We start from the raw sequence: 21,481 nt of genomic DNA, 5'->3' as shown, positions 1-21,481 counted from the left end.
TGATTTCTCAGAATCTATGCACCCAAACGGCGTGAAAATGTAATCACATGTCAGTTCTAGTAATATATAATTATTCAATGAATACCCGTTTATAATCAGGATTTCATATCGGTGTAGCAATTTTAATGGCCAGTAGTGTAGATCATCGTGGTTTAATTTGGACAACAGGTCTGCATCTAACCCCGAAGGCCTTCCTCAACATGGAGAGCCACTAATGGCAAAATGACCATCCTTAGAACGAGAAAACAATTTTCTCGCCGTGCTGTGTCCGATGGCATTACCCCCATACACGGCGCAAATGTTTCTGGCTGCCTCTACCGCTGTCACCCATCTACTGAACTCAAGCAGAAGAATAAGTAAAAATTCTCCAATTTTTCCACTTGTTACTCCATTCTGTAGTGTCCACAGTTGCGCTCACTCTCTCACAATGACAAAATGATAAACTAAAATAGTAACACTGAACTAATATAAACTTACAGTCGACAAACAGAAACCCGTAGCAACTGGAATACCAACATTCAAAACAGCGCTACGAACATATGCACCAACATAATACGTTACATACAAATGAAACAAATTTCGGCGGAGAAAAGGCTACTGCTCTAATTTTGAGATCAGTTGTGTATAAAAAGGGATTAAACAGCAATTAGGTTAAGGAAGAGGTATTAATTTTCCCCCGGTAATATTGTTACGAAGGATGGAACATGATTTTGTTCATCCTATCATTCTCCTGATTGAGTAAAGAGAACAGCAGGATTAAGAAGTCGGGTGCCTAATAAGGTATTAGAATTCCGCTTCCGTTGAACATGAAAGTGCCCGATTAACAAAAATGATATCTCATTGGCTAGAGAGAGACAGAGAGTGTAGATCTAACGGATCCATTTATCAGGATTAACAAGGAAGTAATTACGCCGCCCCCACATTCCACATCAGGTAATCATCTTCTGTTCATGCTTACTTTCAGATATACGGGGCGACACTTATTAACATTTAAAATACCCCTAAGTTACGTAGATGACACTGAGACAAGTAAATTTATGTAAACGCATGATGCCGCAGATGTCGGGAAACACCCCAGAAATGGGTGACAAATGTTGAACACATGACATCTCCAGATGACGTACTTCATCGCACATGCAGCGCTTGAAGGTTATTGGTCCGTCGTACCTGGTCATGCCAACCCAAGTCAAATATTCACGTCGGAGCGTCTCTGGGACGTGATATTAGCGCATAAGACTCGGGTTCGAGTCTTGCGTTTGGCAGACAGTATTTTTCCACATTGCGTTAGACAGTTCTATGTTTATCCACTGTCCTGCGGTCTCCACATGTTTATTGCAAAGTACAGTACAAGAAAAGCATCACAAGTAAATGAGTAGAAGGGCCCGAATTCAGTCACCGCCAGGAAAAGACTTAACTTTCTCTTACTAAATAAAGTCAGTGATCAACAGAAGGGACAAAAGGAAAGAAACACAAAATAAGAACCGCTTCTGCGGGGCTTCATAGAGGACAATAGTTTTGTAGCTTCTGCTTTTAAAACAGATCACACTTAGAAAAGTTCTTAGAAAAAATAGTAGTCTAGTGGAGCGATGTGCAGCATTGTCCCCTACCGGTGTGGGTAGGATCGACAAGCCGAACCGCTGCAAGTGCAGCGAGAGAACGTCATGTGGCGACGTTGTATCTTCAACATTTGTCATCCACTGTTGGAGCATTTCCCGATAATCACGACTCCAGATGGCTCATATCAAATTGCGTACCTTATCGTCAACTACGTTATTTCGTTTTTTTCATAAGAATCACCCGGTATAGCTACAACAACTTACAAAGGCTTTCAGAAATAACTTATCGTGATAACATTTTCAGAAAGTAATGCGTTAACTAGAAATCTAGAGTTAATGAATAAAAAAAAATCAGTGTTGACAATAGAATGTAATGTTTGATGGTGCTATAATATAATATTAATAAAGTGGAGAAATAAAGTAGTAGTTACATTTTAGACCTAATATTTGGGTGCTACAGTGTTAGTACCAAACATAATCCTTCATCTGAGGAAGAAATTTCTGAGAATGAATGTCTGGAGCACAGAATTGTATGGTAGTGAAACATGGAGTGTGGGAAAACCGGAACAGAGAAGAATTGAAGCACTTGAGATCTGGTGCTATAGGCGAATGTTGAAAATGAAGTAGACTGATAAGGTGCGGAATGAGGAAGTGCTGCCCAGAATCGTAGAGGAGAGGAATGTGTGGAAAACACAAGGAGAAGGGATAGGATGAGAGAACATCTCTTAAGACATCAGGGAATGACTTGCATAATACTAGAGGGAGCTGTAGAGGGCAAAAAATTGAGGAAAACGTAATTGGAATACAAACAACAAATACGTGATGACTTAAGTATGTAGATTTGCCAGTGCTACTCTGAGAAGAAGAGGTTGGCACAAGAGAGGAATTCTTGTCGGGCCACATCAAACCAGTCAGAAGACCTATGACTCAAAAAAACAAAAAAGACGACATTGTTCAGAAATCATTATTGATTGCAGACCTGAGGGTAGAACAAAATATCAGATGCAGAGCATTACAATCGGTATGTGTTGCCAAGATTTATATTTTTGTTTGTAATCCTACGAACATAAATAAAATAGTGTCACATCTTTGCATGACAATACACCATCATGCAAAACTGTTACTAACGACGTTCTGTAGGAATTGCAACACATTTTTCTCTCAGGCAGTTTCGGTTGAAAAAAAATGTGCAAGTTATTTTGTGACACTGCGCAATATCCCGGCTTGAGTGGTCATAGTTTCGTGACGTTTCGATAGGTGGTGGCGCATTATGTAGAATTCAAAGTCAGGTCTGCAACCTAGGTGCTCCCCATGCAGAGAGTTGTCACTGAGTTTCTTTTGGCGGGAAACCAGAGCATCGCAAGCATTCGTAGGCGATTGCAGAATGTCTAAGGAGATCTGGGAGTGAACAGAAGTAGCGTGCGTGATACGCCGAAGCTTCTGTCAAGGAAGCAACAAGGTAGAGCGAATCAGTCTGGTACACCGCGTGCAGGCCGGCCGCACACACCCTCAACAAAATTGGGAAACGACTTCACTATGTTCATTGGCACAAAAATGCAAACGAACTTCTCCTTCTCCATGGCAGCGCAAAGCATCACACAAATCTGCGCTGCCAAAGGGCGTTCTAAAAGCTGTATTTGACTTTTGTTTCTCATCCACCCTACCAGGTCCTCCAACATGGTGACGCAAGGCCGTCGCATTGAACGGAGATTTTGCTGACAAACAGCATTTTGTTGCAAAAGGAGTGAAAAGTAATACAGTGTTTGGAATCCTCAATATAACCAACCTGCTGTGAGAAAAAATGTGTTCCATTACTTACTGAAAGAGCATCGTTCATATTATTTGGAGAAAGAACCTAAATCAACTAAATCTACACTGAAGCGCCTAAAAAACTTGTAGAGGCATGCGTCTTGAAATACGGAGATATGTAAATAGGCAGAGTACTTCGTTGCGGTTCGCAAGGCTTATACAGGGTGCACCGACTATAACACCACGTTCGAACTCTTTTACATTTTGATAATCTGCATTTGTAGCAGCAGTAACCGATATAACAACTGCGCCAGACACTTGTTGTCTTATACAGAGTGTTACAAAAAGGTACGGCCAAACTTTCAGGAATCATTCCTCACACACAAATGAAGAAAAGAAGTTATGTGGACATGTGTCCGGAAACGATTAAATTCCATGTTAGAGCTTATTTTAGTTTCGTCAGTATTTACTGTACTACGCTCAATGGAGCACGTTATCATGATTTCATACGGGATACTCTACCTGTGCTGCTAGAACATGTGCCTTTACATGTACGACACAACATGTGGTTCATGCACGATGGAGCTCCTGCACATTTCAGTCAAAGTGTTCGTACGCTTCTCAACAACAGATTCGGTGACCGATGGATTGATAGAGGCGGACCAATTCCATGGCCTCCACGCTCTCCTGACCTCAACCCTCTTGACTTTCATTTATGGGGGCATTTGAAAGCTCTTGTCTACTCAACCCCGGTACCAAATGTAGAGACTCCTTGTGCTCGTATTGTGGACGGCTGTGATACAATACGCCATTCTTCAGGGCTGCATCAGCACATCAGGGATTCCATGCGACGGAGGGAGGATGCATGTATCCTCGCTAACAGAGGACATTTTGAACATTTCCTGTAAGAAAGTGATTGAAGTCACGCTGGTACGTTCTGTTGCTGTGTGTTTCCATTCAATGATTAATGTGATTTGAAGAGAAGTAATAAAATGAGCTCTAACATGGAAAGTAAGCGTTTCCGGACATAACATATTTTCTTTCTTTGTGTGTGAGGAATGTTTCCTGAAAGTTTAGCCGTACCTTTTTGTAACACCCTGTATAAGACAACAAGTGTCTGGCGCAGTTGTTATACCGGTTACTGCTGCTACAAATGCAGATTATCAAAATTTAAAAGAGTTCGAACGTGGTGTTATAGTCGGTGCATGAGAGATGGGATACGGCAACTCCGAGGTAGCGATGAAGAGGGGATTTTCCCGTACTACCATTTCACAAGTATACTGTGAATATCAGGAATCTGGTCAAACATCATATCTCCGACATCGCAGTGGTTGGAAAAAGATGAACGACGACTGAAGTGAATTGTTCAACATGACAGAAGTTCAGTCCTTCTGGAAACTGGTGCAGATTTCAATGCTGGGCCATCTGCAAGTGTACCGGCCGCGGTGGTCTCGCTGTTCTAGGCGCGCAGTCCGGAACCGTGCGACTGCTACGGTTGCAGGTTCGAATCCTGCCTCGGGGATGGATGTGTGTGATGTCCTTAGGTTAGTTAGGTTTAAGTAGTTCTAGGGGACTGATCACCACAGCAGTTGAGTCCCATAGTGCTCAGAGCCATTTGAACCATCTGCAAGTGTTAGCGTACGAACCATTCAACCTTCGTAGTCGAAGGCCCACTGGTATACCCTTGATGACTGCACGACACGCAGCTTTATGCCTCGTTTGGGCCCGTCTGTACCGACAATGGACTGTCGATGACTGGAAACATGTTACCTGGTCAGACGAGTCTCGTTCCAAATTTTATCTAGCAAATGGACGTGTACTAGTTTGGGGACAACTTCATGAGTCCATGCACCCTGCTTGCCAGCAGTGGAGTCTCTGTAACAGTGAGGGGTGTGTGCAGTTGGAGTGATATGGTACGCCTGATAGTCTACATACGACCCTGATAGGTCATATATACGTAACCAATCCATCTGATCACCGGCTTCCATTCACTTCCATTATGAATTCCGACGGCCTTGAGTAATTCTACCAGGACAATGTGACATCCCACACGTCCAAAAGTTCTACATAGTGGTCCCAGAAACACTCCTCGGAACTTAAACACTTCCTCTGGCCACGAAACTCCCCAGATACGAACATTTTGAGCGTATCTGGGATTATTTGTAATGTGCCCTTACGTATTTATGGACAGCCCTGCAGAATTCATGATGTCAGTTCTCTCCAGCACTACTTCAGAAGTTAGTCGAGTCCACTCCACGTCGTTTTGCAGCACTTCAGCGTGCTCGCGGGGGCCCTACACGATATTAGGCAGGTGTACCAGTTTGTTTGGCTCTTCAGTATATTTGAACGATGTTGAAATGTCACGGAATAATGTATACATCTTTACATATCCATATTTACGTAATTACTCACTTATTTAGCTGTATATTTGTCCGCCAAAGTTCTAAGTAATCGGCTGAAATGTATGTACAGTCTAAGAAGAGTAAAAATGCGACTTCCGTTTCAGTGGGTTTCGTTTTACACGCCTGTGGCCCTAAAAAATTTAAACGAAGTTTGAAAGAGGAACTACGGCCTGAACATGAAATTGGAAACACACAGAAACGGTGCACAGCTGATGAAGAACAATAGCAGGTGCAGTGAAGCTGCCGGCTTGCGGGATTGAGGTGTAAACTGAGCCGGCGCTGAATCACGATGAGCAAAGTTGTGGGCGACTGCGCTAACCCGTATCCATGACAACGCGATAATTGAGGCGCCGTGCTGCCCACGCGGCCGCCCTACTTCTTAATCTGTTTATCCACAGCGATTAGTGGGCGCCGCGGGAGGAGAGGAAGCGGAAGCTAGCGAGAGCACCGGCTGTCCGCGCACCACGTACTGTGTAAGTAAGCACCCATCACAAATACGAATACAGAGATCCCACTCAATAATTCAACAGTCGCCAAAAGTACATCGTAACAGTATACAGGGTGGAGAAAAAAAATGCCACACTTGGCGCTAGGCATCCGATTACTCATACCAATTAAAGACAAAAGTATGTCTAGCAAAACCTAGCCCTGCCGGCAGGCTTAATAGAAATGTGATGTCAAAAAAGAAGGCTCTGGCGACGCTGCTACTACGTGCCGCGTGGCCAGTAACGGGTAACATTGATTGTATACTCTGCCGGAACTGTCCCATTACCTGTGTGCGACTAGGTAACGTCGTGCTGGAACGGGTATACAGACAGGCTGATGTACGAATCGCATTAGCCATGAACATTTTTTTTTTCAGTTAAAGCATTAAATTGTATCTAATTTGCACATCCGTAATACCGTATATGGGGTATTTCTTTCTGTTGCTGCTACCATTATTTAAACATTAACACACAACATGGACTTCTTACATACGTAAACTACCACTCCATTTCGTGTATGTCAAAGACAAGGCCAACGCAAAATGGTATTAGAGAGTGTAACATCATGTATCCCCAACGAGGTATAAAATCACAATAGGAAAGCTACACTAGATTGCTGTTAGCTAGTTAGTTCCGGGTTCCATTGATCAATCTCACGGTAACCTTTGTGATGTGGAACGTGTCAAGTGCATAACAAATGCACACATGAATCAAGGTTGTTGTTTTGAGCTTAAAATTTTTATTACCCTCCCCATTGCCTTAAATGGCGCAAAATGCATATATTATACCTGTAGATTTATTTATTCCTATTCAAAAATTCACCAATGGTGTAGAAGGAGTTGTCAAGGAGATATGATTTCTATTTTTTTAAAACTATATCTGCTGTCTGTCAGACATTTTATTTCATTTGGTAATCTATCGAAAATATTAACAGGAACATATATAATCTCTTTCTGTGCCAAAGTTACGTTAAGTAGAGGACACTGTAAGTCTTTCTTCTTCTGGTATTATAATCATGAATGTCAGTGTTGTTTTTAAACTGGTCCATATTGTTGAGAACACAAATCTCATTACTGAGTAAATGAACTATGAGGCTGTTGTAAGAATTCCTAACCTTCTAAACAGATGCTTACAAGCCGGTCGGGGTGGCAGAGCGGTTCTAGGCGCTGCAGTCTGGAACCGCGCGACAGCTACGGTCGTAGGATTGAGTCCCGCCTCGGGCATGGATGTGTGTGATGTCCTTAGGTTAGTTAGGTTTAAGTAGTTCTAAGTTCTAGGTGACTGATGACCTCAGATGTTAAGTCCCATAGTGCTCAGAACCACTTTTTGTAACACTTAATGACAATGTCTGTTCCCTCAGACATACATTTATGTCTGAATGGCATTGTATTGTGATGATACAGACAATTTATAAAACGCAGACGTTGTAACCACCAAATAAATATCGGTTATTTGGTCTCTGCCATACCCTCCATAGTGATTCAGGGTACAGATATTGATGCAGTGTCGTGCGCTATATTGATCTCTGGCTGGTTCTCCGTCCGTTCTCGTATGCTAGCGATATTAACTCAACGTTACTCTAATGTGTCCATCGATTGTTTTGGATATCTATTTCCTACACATCAGATTTGTTTTCAGAAAAATATTGTACGAGATAAACGTCGTCAGCCTTGCAATCATATTACAATTTTTGTGACACTTACCAGAAGACACTTTGTCGAAGACACATTGTGCAAATATTAATATTAATGGCATGTGTATCGCAACAATTCCCTCATCACCACGTTTATCCTCAATGAATTTGTCAGTGGTTTCTTTCTTCGCCGTGGGCAATGAATCTCGTAATTGCTCTCGATTTTATTATTGAACTAGCGAGTAACACGAAAAACAGTCTTCTTTCTGATGTTTCAAGTACTCGCAAAATTTCGTTCACGGTGAAACTTCGACAGTAGTGTACGTGTTTTGTAGCCCTAACGCAACAAACAATGTGCTGCAGATCTGTGGACGTCTTATGTCTCTGCTTGTCTTTTCCTGGCTTCATCGGGAGAAAATTCCATTCAGCAGTCGCTCTTTATCCATGCTGGAGTTCCGTCCTATTTACACTTTCTGCTTTGTGGTTCACTGGACCACCTGTAAGCGGGACGATTTGCAGTGCAGTGCGCGGGCGAAGATAAAAGGGGGAGAGAGACAGACACAAAGGGGAAGGGAGGAAAAAGAGCAGGCTGTCACAGCAAGAAGCGCCTTTTGTTCCCCTTCTTACACCCCCCCCCCCCAATCCATCCCCCTGCCGCTCTTCCCACAGCGCGCGCTTCTGCCCTTCAAACAAGTGTTTCCGCAGCAGAGTCCGCCCAGAAATGAAGCAGGGCCGGCTGCCTCGTGCGTGACTGCATCGGACACAAATTTAATGGTGCTCTCAATTACGCTCTTTCTGCTGAAGCACCAGTGAATCTCCTGGAGAGAGCACACAGTTGCACCAATTACCTGTGTTCAGCATGCAGTAATTTTGTTTTAGAAACGAGCGTTGTCACCTGTCGATAGAAATATGTAAGACAGGCGCTTTGGAGCTTCAGTTTTGGTCAGTACAGGATACATGTTGGCTGCGCTGAAACACCTTCGTTACTCAGAGGAGATTTTTAATTCGAGCTGCGTGCAAATGCAATGCCTAATTTCACAGAATTGTTTCCTTCTCTTACAGACCGATCCAGCTAACTATTGGCGAATAACAACTTTAATCAGTCATATTTTGTAATGTACCAGTAGACCATCAACCGCAATTTAAAGATTCGAACTCACAGGTATAAACCAGCTTCTAAAGTCTGATTACTTTATAAATCAGTTAATGTGTTTCAAGTTTTTTCGGAAGTAGCTAAGTGTTCGCTTTGTCAAACATGCAGTGTGAGAAATTAAGGCTCCGTTTTAAGCAATTGAAGCTTTTCAGGCACCTCAGTGTTTATGATGTCACATGCCCTGAAATTTGTGTCGTACAGTGATATAACTTTGCATGTCGATTCAGTCGAACAGGTGGGTACTGTCTGTAAACTGTAATAAATTAATATGTCATACCTGATGCTACAGTTTTACTGAATGAACAGCAAAAGCATAGCCGGCCATAACAATTTTATGGTGAGTGTTAGTGAGAATGATTGTAACAGGATTGGTGGAAGCCGCTGTTCTTTCTCCCAAATATTGGAGCCATATACTATGGAGAACTCGCGCCCCTTGACCTACGGTGCCTCAAGATACATACACAATTTCTAACTGTAATACTTAACTGTGTTTCAGCTTCAGCATAAGATTATACCTCTTAATGAGTTGGTTATGAGAGTATTTTTAATTTTGAAATTCGGTCACTAGGTGTATGAAATATTGATATCAATTTTCTTTGCCCCTGTAAGCCATTCGATAAGTAACTTGCAATTGAGATCGTGCCCTGGATTACCCACGCAATAACATAGATTGCGTTTCAGTTTGTAGGTGATGCAAGAGGAGATTTACATGTTTTTGTTTTAGGCGGCCATACAGGTTAAAAAAATGGCTCTGAGCACTATGGGAGTTAACACCTGAGGTCATCAGTCCCCTAGTACTTAGAACTACTTAAACCTAAGTAACATAACGACATCACACATATCCATGCCCGAGGCAGGATTCGAACCTAGGCCCATAGCGGTTCCGCGGTTCCGGACTGAAGCGCCTAGAACCGCTCGGCCACACCGGCCGGCCATACAGGTTCCTGGTGAGTATTTGTACAGTGATTATTCAGCATGCAAACTACTCACCAATAGAATTGACACCACCTACATAAATGTGAACGTGTGTGGCAAAGATTTATGGGGAAATGGCAATAAGAAATGTTTCTTCTTTTTTTGCGACGTCAGTATTCTGAATGATTTGATGCGGCTCGCAACGAATTCCTCCCTTGTGCAAGCTCTTCATCTCAGAGTAGCACTTGCAACATACGTCTTCAATCATTTGCTGGATTTATTCCAATCTATGTCTTCCTCCATATTTTTTGCCCTATGTAGATGTCATTCCCTCATGTCTTTACAGATGTCCTATCATCCTGTCCCTTCTCCTTATTAGTGTTTTCCACATATTTCTTTCCTTTCTGGTTCTACACAGAACTCCTTCATTCCTTATCTTATCAGTCCACCTAAATTTCACCATCCGTCTGTAGCACCCCATCCCAAATGCTTCCATTCTCTTCTGTTCCGTTTTCCCACAGTCCATGTTTCTCTACCATACAATGCTGTACTCCACACGTACATCTCATACATTTCTTCCTCAAATTAAGGCCTATGTTTGATAAATAATATACTTCTCTTGATCAGAAATCCGTCTCTAATGACCTCGTTGTCGACGGGACGTTAAACACTAACCACCACCTTGAACAGAAATGCCCTTTTCGTCAGTGCTAGTCTGTTTTTGATGTCCTCCTTGTCCCGTCCGCCATTGGTTACTGTACTGCCCAGGTACCAGAATACCTTACATTCGTCTACTTCGTGATCATCAACCATGATGTTAAGTTTCTCGCTCTTCTCATTTCTGGTACTTCTCATCACTTTCTTCTTTCTTCGATCTACTCTCAATCAATATTCTGTACTCATTAGATTTTGCATTCCATTCAAAATCCCGTAATTCTTCTTCACTTTCAGTCAGGATATCATTGATATCCTTCGACCTTGAACTCAAGCATGCTTCAGATGCAGAGACACGAAATCTGATGGCTGGATCTGAAAGCGTTTGTACTCAAGTATACTGCGTCTGTAAACCTTATCTCGACTGCAACCGTAGGGAAAAATATGGATAAGATGGTTACTGAAAATGATGAACTCTCCATTGATGTAATCCTGCAACAGAATTCTACTATTTATCTGCTTAAGCTCCAAAAATAACTAACTGAAAAGTAACCATCAGCTCGTTGGATAATGGTTCATAGTTAAAGTAATATTCAAAAGGAAAACTATGCAAAGGTACGAAATTTCACACGCAAATTGCAAGTCATTGTGCTTATTGGAACAAGCGCTATCATTTTATTATGGTTCTACCATGGTATGAGACAGACTAAAGACAACTTGCTTGGCTGAAGGCCACATTAGCAAAATATGATTCACGAAGAAAACTATTTCAAATTAATTGCTTTGGTATCCATTTACAAACGAAACACATAATAATCTTTCTCGATCACCAACGTAATGTAACTGGAAAAATCTAGATAAAAGCTACTGACATTTGTCCGAAAATCACTGGAGCACTTACAAGAAATCTCCGTATGTTACCTGTCCACTTACAAGAAACAGAATATGCACGCTGCTTCCCCCATCGTAATGTTTGGAACAGGACTAGGGTGAGGGAAGAGGTACCAACTGTGAATACAAAAACGATGGTTTGACCACACCATCAAGCTATATTCTTAGGTCACAACGTGGCCTAATTAGAAGTTTCACTTTCCAATACTACATCGAACAGTACTAGACTACCAAACACTCTGAGAGTACCGGAGCGAGATCTCAACTGCTCTCTTATTTGTTTTTTCGTTTATACACGACGAATGGAGCGAAGTGGGGCTGCAAAAGAACAGAACAGCCGCAACTAAATAGAGATAGGTGTTCATTCCTCCTCCAGAGCATCTGTATCGGGCTGGCAACGTACAGAAGCAAGAAATACACAAAAACAGCTTAAGGTGAATGTCTCAGCGTTAATGAAAGAGTATCAGTGCCACTCTCTTAATATCTTGCGGTATCGGCGGACTATTCCAATGCTTCCAATGACGTCGCTCGGATCTACGATATTTCTAGCCGCGCAGTTCTTCGCCAATAGCATAAAGTGTCAATGCTCTCACGCCCTAGCATCAGATGACCCATCGAGGGATGTTGACATACTGAATGGTGTCCACAAGTCACTTTGTCAAGATTACAATTGGAGACTCAGTGTGCGCATTGTAACTACCATTATGTAATTCTTATAAATAAATCGTATCTCCTAGCAACCTATGGAGACTGCGTAGTGGTCTCGCACTGAAGAGGATCGTCGCTAAAAATATCCCAAACGTTCGTCAACAGTTTTTCGTTATTTTCTAAATTGGTAAATGCGCAAGTTTTTGCAGTTCATTAGAAAACTACAAGGTTTCCGTCCTCATTTACTTCTTCAGTGACACTGTCGTCGATGAGACTTTAAACCATTAGAGTAGGACTCGCAATTTGAGGGTTTCATAGCAACGTCATTATGTCTGTATAGATATTAATGATGATGATAAAGTTGTGTGGCTCGGTGGTGCAGTGGGATTCACTCATCGTTGGCAGGTGAAGGCTAGGATAGAACGAAGACTGAAAAGTCCGCGATTCGACCCCGAGACATTTCTGTTTTCATGCATGCACTTTACCACAAGACCACCACGTCCAACACGTGCCTACCTCCAGGTTTTTATGAGTTTCCGAATCGTCCTGTGCTCTGGCATACACCACTAGATAAGGATCTTTGGCGCCGAATCCAGTCCTCTTTTTAAATAAACGTTCAAGTGCAGCTGGTGCAGACGTTCTCTTCAAAATCAAATTATGTGTCTTATAGGATCGTATCTTACGGCAGCATTAGATTAGAAGTGCTAATTACTTACACCGCAAGGGAATGTACACCTTGGTATATGACATAAATTTCAACTTAATACCGGGACCCGTTCCTTACAGAAAGATATTGGGTTACGTTGTATTGTTTGCGGGAAGAGACCAAACTAAGAAGTCATCGGTCTCATCGGATTAGGGAAGGACGGGGAAGGAACCATCCCGGTATTTGCATGGAGCGATTTAGGGAAATCACGGAAAACCTAGATCAGGGTGGCTGGAAGCGGGATTGAACCGCCGTCCTCCCGAATGCGAGTCCAGTGTGCTAACCACTGCGCCACCTCGCTCGGTACAGAAAGAGGTCTTAACTGTCGGACAGACAGACTGGCGGAGAGACGGACAACGAAGTAATTCTATAAGGCCTCTGTTTTTACCGATTAAGGTAGGAACCCTAAAAAAACACAAACTCACATTTAGTGTAAACCATGATGGACGAAGGGATATATTTTGCTAATAGGAAGCCAGGAATACAAGCAAAAGAAGTACAATATGAAAATATGACGGAATATTAACGTATTTAGTCCCTTCGATGTTGCGCCTTGACAATATGAACTCAATCGGCCGTTGTGGCCGTGCGGTTCTAGGCGCTTCAGTCTGGAACCGCGTGACCGCTACGGTCGCAAGTTCGAATCCTGCCTCGGGCATGGTTGTGTGTCATGTCCTTAGGTTACCTAGGTTTAATTAGTTCTAAGTTCTAGGCGACTGATGACCTCAGACGTTACGTCGCTTAGTGCTTAGAGCCAATATGAACTCAGCGTCATGCAACGAACGAGTCGTTTTGAGAAACCCGAGGCTATAGATCAGAAGCTTAATCGTGTGAAGTAAGATGAAATCGTTGCGGACAAACTATAGTCTTCTTTAACTTAGCACACGTTGCTTACAGAAAGAAGGAGAATCCGTAACTGGAATCCCATTTCCAAAATTTTCATTTCCGTTTGGCAAAAGAAATGTAATTGCGGTGTTTGGAGAGTATCGTACGAAGAAAATCACGTTGACTTGCAGCACAGTTTTATCCTTCAATACATGCCAAAGATTGACAAACTGAATGGATTAATACAATGTAATTTATTAGTGAGTACGCCATTGAAGAGGTCAACTTTTCCATTAAAAAGAGTGCAGAAGTGAATATGCACTTGAGACTCAAGCATTCAAACACACACACACACACACAGACACACACACACACACACACACACACACACACACACACACACACACACACACACACACACACACACACAGAAAGAAAGAAGCAAATAAACAATAATTACTGAAACTATTGTGTAAAATACTAGTAATAGCAGCAGACACTAAGATTCACGGTAAAACTGGCTTATCCAACTCACAGATAGCTTTCAAACAACGAGTACAAAAGTTAACTTCGCCACAATATTGAGACATAGCAAAATGCGGAGTCTGTAGATCGAAAGTTTACAAATGCTGAACTAAATACCAGACAAGTTCCTGCCACAGCACTGTAACTGACGCGTTAGGAGAGTCCCTGGCGTGTTACAAACTGTGCTGACATTTGAGTATGGAATTAACCATTTCAATGCAATTCCGCCACATATGTTTTGCTGTTAATTTCATGCGAAGGTACGTCTTTCTTCCTTAGACACTGGGGCGTTCGTTACAGTCTTCGTCAAAAGAAATTCTAATCACAGATGAAGTTCCAGAATGAGAATTTCACTCTGCAGAGGCCTATACCCTGATATGAAATTTCCTGGCAGATTAAAACTGTGTGCTGGACCAACAATCGAATTCTGGACCTTTGCCTTTCGCGGCCAAGTGCTCTTCCAACTGAGTCACCCAAGCACGACTCACGACCCGTCCGCAGAGCCTTAAATCTGCCAGTACCTCATCTCCTACCTTCCAAACTTCACAGAAGCTCTTCTGCGAACCTTGCAGAACTGGCACTCCCGCATGCATTTGCACGCGAAGGCAAAGCTTCCAAGTTCAAGTCTCGGTCCGGCACACAGTTTTAATCTGCCAGAAAAAAGGTTTGCGGATGCAGCTTTTTGGCAATTTTAGCACAGATATTCTTCTGAATTCCAATTTATAAGCTTTGTTAACCCAGATTGTTACAAATTTCTCTGTATAAATAGAAGGTTTCGCAGTGACATCATTAGTCTGGAATGCCCCAGGATACGGAACCAGACATGAAAGGGAGGGAAACAATTTAGATATCATTCATTCGTTCCACAACAATAGTTACATTTATTATCAATTGCTGGGATGTTAACAATTTGATACAACAACTTATTCACACATATTTGCAAGCTCTCTTGACGGTAAAGAAGCAACTTTTAAACAACCGGTAAAAACAATGAATAAAATGGTTATAAAGGAACATTGTTACACACGTAGAACTTTCAAAAAAACAGGAAAGCAGGAAAGTAGGATTGGTAAATAGATTTAAGAAAAGTTCTAGTTTAACAGCAGCTAATTTGCTAAAAATATCGTTAACAATCAACGGATAATTCCCCAGAACAGATACAGAATAATTACTCAAACTCAATTTGTTTAAGGTCAAAACAGCAATTGTTGACAGTTACCAGAACTGAAGTGAATAAGTCAGTTTATCCTGACAATGAAATAATCGACAGGGAAGCACAAACAAGTAAATTACCAGGTTAAACTCGCTGACATTAGGAAAGCACTTACAATGTAAGAAAAATAAGATTCTTTTAAAAACATAATCACAAAACATTATCCCTTAAACTCCAAGCTTCTTCTGACGGCAGTTACAGAATTTCTCAATGAGGATGAGGTACTCGTCGCCCCCATATTCATTGGTATAAGGATCGCTTCACAAAATAACATAACGATCACCAATTTAGGCTGGACTAAGACAAGAAAATCATCTCAGATTTGGCGATGGAGAACTGCTTTGACGCAGGAAGGGAGGCTGGAGTGGTCCCAAGCTGGCGACTGTAATACGCGTCGGAATCAGGCCGCAGAGAGTCAACACAAGCTGCACTTCGCTATCGCTTGCTCCCGGCGCCCGCATCACACAAGGATACAACGACCAGCACCGCCGCGAGACACAGGAAGCCATAATGAGCTCTGCCTGGAGAATGGCATAAATGTCAAAGGTCATAAGTGAAATCACTTGAGCCAAAACTGTCGACATTCCATAACAGGAGGGAGCGATGCAAACAACCCAACGAAAGGCCGTTGATTATTTCTCTGCAACTCACAGTAGCGTCAAATTACCAGAGGTTCTACAGGAAAATAACAGCACAATAAATAGCCAAAATGACCTTATTAAATTAACATAAACATGTGCTGAATATACTGGACTCGAATACGAATACTTAAAAAGAAAACTGGAAGGGCAGTGGCGTGGGCAGGAAGTGCACACCGTCGAGCTTACCTTAGATAATAGAAGCATAGTTAACTTACCGAAACGTCAACAAATGTGCGTAGCTGGTGCGCTCCAGGTTCTAAACATTCATGGTGGTGTCTGTTTGTTCTACATCGTGTCTCCCTACCACTTTCGCGCAACGACGCTCTGAGCGTGTTTTTTAGGGAACTGACTGGTTTGAACCTGGGACCGGTTGCTGGTAAGGAGACGCCAGACCACACATGACATGGAGAATTCAGAAGAGTTCAGTGAGACTAGCGATGATATAACCAAATACGTAATGATCTCGGCGTCAGCTCCACTGCAGTCCCTGGAAAAGAATCTTAATACTAACTAAATTTAGTGGAAGGGGTTCAAGGCTTTCCTATTTTTAGTTAGCTGGTAAAATACCCTCGAAAAAGCAGTTAAGTTTACCATTGGAAATTTTATTCTACTCACAAAACATTCTTTATAAATTGCACTATTGATAAAAGGAAATGTTTTAATACAGCACGGTAAAAACCAACTGTGTTCAACAAAAATGTGAACGAATATTCCCTGAATGGGTTTCCAAGTTCTACAATGGATAGAAGGATGACCTATGCCATATCACATCAATAATCTAGGTTTAAATTAAGTTTCACAAAAGAGATAGCTATCAAAATTGTCTACAGTGACCCTCAATTATCTTTACTTACTTATCTAACTTGTCGTAAATTACAATGGATGATATGGCTTCTCAGTAACTATATAACAGAAAAATCATCGCGTTTCAGATTTTTACTTCAAGTGGCAAATGTGAACACCATGAGCTTTAATTGAATTACGCAAAAAAAAGGGGTGTAGCAGTTGAGACTTGTGCAGTTCTGAGTGAAGCGTTATGCGCTCAAAAATGCGGCTCGCGTGCGTTCATTACCTTGTTGGTGTTCGTCAGGGGGCGGCTGCCGGCGCAACAGCCATCCAGCTCGCCGTCTCGGAACTAACTCTCTCCTAACTTCTCCTTACCACAATTTACCGAAGTTGGTTTAATAAAAGTATCTGCCTGTGTTTTCATCTGACCAATCAGGGTCTCAGTGTTAACCTTAAGCTCCGCCTACAAAAATTCTGTCTATCCAATGAGAAACGTTATACTTTTCGTGATGGGGCAATGTTTTTAAAGTTTGCAACGTAACAGAGACGCGAAAAAGTCTCACGCTAAAACCTGCAGCTGGTGTGGTTCTTTTAGCGTTATCGTAAGATCTATACTGTTCTTCTGGAGGGTTCTATCTTTTAACATGGGCTGGGGTTTGGTCCTAATGTAACAGAGACGAGAAAAAGTCTCACGCTAAAACTTCCGGGTGGTGTGGCCCTAGTGGTTAGCTGGCGACGTGGGTGTCCAGTCCGTCCCTTATCGCAGTGCCTTCTTGCTTAACACGGTTCTGTTCTCGGCTTCTGTTCTCGTTTCTCCCCTCGGAACTGGGTCTGTTTCACGGTGGGAAGGTACGACATGCATTTAGGCATTCTTGTGTTAGTCTGTAGTATTCCATTTGCTCAATAGTTACTCGTATTACTTTGGTTAATTTAATCTCACGATGTATTCGGAGCTATGTGACATACTACTGGATTAGCTTATCATGTCAGGGTTTTCATGGAAGGTGTTGGATTTGCCTGACACCTTACAAGGTCATCTAAAACGTAGTCCAATGACTTACTTAAATAAAAACAGGTAATAACAGTAATAAATCCAGAATTTAAACAGGTAACCTTTTAAATGTACAAGGGTTGACCGGAAAGTACCGAATTGAAAATTTTTTTTCAGAAATTATTTACTGAACATAATGAGAATTATACGAAGAAATGGTAATTTATCTGCGCAACCTATTTTTCCACGTAATCTTCCTCCAGCACTAAACGGGGGCGTGGATACTCTGTCGGTACCAATCCTTGTCGTGAAGGCTGAACCAGTGCTTCAGTGTGTGAACTTCCTGCGCTGACTGACAGATACAGCGCCAAATGCCGAGTCGTAATGCGTCTGTCCTCGCGAATGACAACGTCAGCTCGCTTCAACATGTCAGGTGTGACAGCCGTGGATGGTCTCTCCGACCGCTGCAAATCGTGGAGCTCCGCCGAAGCGCCTCCTGATGGCCTCACTCTCCGTGCCCAGTGACTAACTGTAATCCTGTCGACAGCATATGCCCTATAGACTGTGCACAAGCATTTGTGTATATCCCCCACAGTTTCTTTCTCTGCAATGCGAAATTTAATGACGGCACGTTGTTTGTAATGTACATCACCTAGAGGCGCATTTTGAAACTGTTCTGTAGCTACGCTATCTTTCGGCAGTGGCACAAAACTTGGCGCGCTCACTCTAGGGAACTTCAAATAACACATACCCAACGTTTCGCATTCGTAGCATTGTTTTCGGCTGAGAAAAGAAATGTGGTGCATTACTTTCTAGGCAACCTCGTATCTAGAGAACTCTTTCAACTAACGAGGTATTTAAACTAATACGTGAGATGAGCAAGCCCTTCCACAACACACCAGAAAGCTAGACTGCACTGAAAAACCTTTTACAAGTATCGAATAAACAGTAATGAGACGCCAGAAAAATTACACAGTAAGCCGGTAGCAAGCAGTAAGCCAACTCAGAGGAATCGAACCCGGAGCAACACTCGATATCACAGCCGCAGGCAGCCGCGAGGTTTAACCACGAAAGTCATGCATCGGCAATACAAGCAAGCCAGCAAGAACAGGTCGCATAAGCAACGCACGAATAGCCCTCGGAAGGCACTTAGCAGATTAACCCACCATTAACCGTAGCCGATTAACCGCAACAGGAAACAGTGAGCGCGCCAAGCAACAAGTGCTGAACGCCGGTTGCTCACCGCTACACTCCGCCTTCGACCCGAAAGACTGCCCAACTCTCCCCCTGCGGCTAAGGCTGCCTGCCAAAAGCCGGGGCTCCATCTCGCGGAGCGTAAAGAACGGAAGGTTGCGCCAACAGGTCGAAACAGGAATCGGCAGGAACCAGTATGGCTCATAGTCAAACCAGTATTTGATACTCCACTCGTCGGTGACACCTTGGCCAGGCTGCACCAACGTCCTGGATTATCAGTGAAAATGTGGCGCAGGAAATGTGACCAAAGAGAATGACGGTTTACTTTTCTTGGTTTGGCCCTCAGTGTGAGTGCCCTGTTTAGCCATCACCTTTACCATTTATTTATCGACAGTTACGATAGAGGGCAGAGAAAAAGGAAAATTCGTTATATTGTCCTTATTTCTTAATATATTTACACCAAATTTTGATCACCTTCAGAGTATTCCCCATTGACCACAACGCACTTCTTCAAACGATTCTTGCATTGTTGAAAATAGTTTTGAAATTCACATATCGCGATGTTCTTTATGTCTTACAGCTATTTTTGTTTTACCTCCTCCACTTACCTTTCATGTCCTTTTTAAGTCTGAGAAACAGAAAAGAAGTCACAATGGGTAGGGTCGGTGAGTAGGGGGGATGAAAAACCTGTGTCACGCCGGTTTTGTCAAGAACTAAGGTACGAGCATATGGGATTGGTTCCCAAGTATGTGAGTGGCTCGAAGACTTCTTAACTAATAGAACCCAGTACGTTGCCCTCGGTGGTGAGTGTTCATCGGAGGTGAGAGTATCACCTGGAGTGCCCCAGGGAAGTGTGTAGATCCTCTGTTGTTTTCTGTCTACATAAATGATCTTTTGGATAGGGGTGGATAGCAATGTGCGGCTGTTTGTTGATGATGTTGTGGTGTACTCGAAGTTGTAGTCGTTGAGTGACTGTAGAAGGATACAAGATGACTTGGACAGGATTTGTGATTGGTGTAAAGAATGGCAGCTAACTCTAAATAGAGATAAATGTAAATTAATCCAGATGAAGAGGAAAAAGAATCCCGTAATGTTTAAATACTCCATTAGTAGTGTAGCGCTTGACACAGTCAAGTAGATTAAATACTAGGGCGTAACATTACATTGCGATATGAAGTGGGACCAGCATGTAGTGGCAGTTGTGGGGAAGGTGGATAGTCGTCTTCGGTTCATTGGTAGAATTTTGGGAATATGTGGTTCATCTGTAAAGGACACCGCTTATAAAACACTAATACGACCTATTGTTGAGTACTGCTCGAGTGTTTGGGATCCCTATTACTTCGGATAGAGGGAGGACATGAAAGCAATTCAGAGGCGGGCTGCTAGATTTGTTACTGGTAGGTTTGATAATCACGCGAGTGTTACGGAAATGCTTCAGGAACTTGGGTAGTAGTCTATAGAGGAACGTAGGCGTTCTTTTCCTGAATCGCTACTGAGTAAATTTAGAGAACTAGCATTTGAGGCTGAGTGCAGTACAATTTTACAACCACCTACTTACATTTCGCGGAAAGACCACAATGAGTAAAACTGAAGTGATATCAGGTGTTCCCCAGGGAAGCGTCCTGGGACCTCTACTGTTCCTGATCTATATAAATGACCTGGGTGACAATCTGAGCAGTTCTCTTAGATTGTTCGCAGATGATGCTGTAATTTACCGTCTAGTAAGGTCATCCGAAGACCGGTATCAGCTGCAAAGCGATTTAGAAAAGATTGCTGTATGGTGTGTCAGGTGGCAGTTGACGCTAAATAACGAAAAGTGTGAGATGATCCACTTGAGTTCCAAAAGAAATCCGTTCGAATTCGATTACTCGATAAATAGTACAATTCTCAAGGCTGTCAATTCAACTAAGTACCTGGGTGTTAAAATTACGAACAACTTCAGTTGGAAGGACCACATAGATAATATTGTCGAGAAGGCGAGCCAAAGGTTGCGTTTCATTGGCAGAACACTTAGAAGATGCAACAAGTCCACTAAAGAGACAGCTTACGCTACACTCGTTCGTCCTATGTTATAATATTGCTGCGCGGTGTGGGATCCTTACCAGGTGGGATTGACGGAGGATATCGAAAGGGTGCAAAAAAGGGCAGCTCGTTTTGTATTATCGCGTTATAGGGGAGAGAGTGTGGCAGATATGATACACGAGTTGGGATGGAAGTCATTACAGCATAGACGTTTTTCGTCGAGGCGAGACCTTTTTACGAAATTTCAGTCACCAACTTTCTTTTCCGAATGCGAAAATATTTTGTTGAGCCCAACCTACATAGGTAGGAATGATCATCAAAATAAAATAAGAGAAATCAGAGCTCGAACAGAAATGTTTAGGTGTTCGTTTTTCCCGCTCGCTGTTCGGGAGTGGAATAGTAGAGAGATAGTATGATTGTGGTTCGACGAACCCTCTGCCAAGCACTTAAACGTGAATTGCAGAGTAGTCATGTAGATGTAGATAAGAGAGA

This window comes from Schistocerca gregaria, chromosome 6 (assembly GCF_023897955.1).
Source record: "Schistocerca gregaria isolate iqSchGreg1 chromosome 6, iqSchGreg1.2, whole genome shotgun sequence".
NCBI classification, from domain to species: domain Eukaryota; kingdom Metazoa; phylum Arthropoda; class Insecta; order Orthoptera; family Acrididae; genus Schistocerca; species Schistocerca gregaria.
This window is presented reverse-complemented; position numbering follows the sequence as displayed.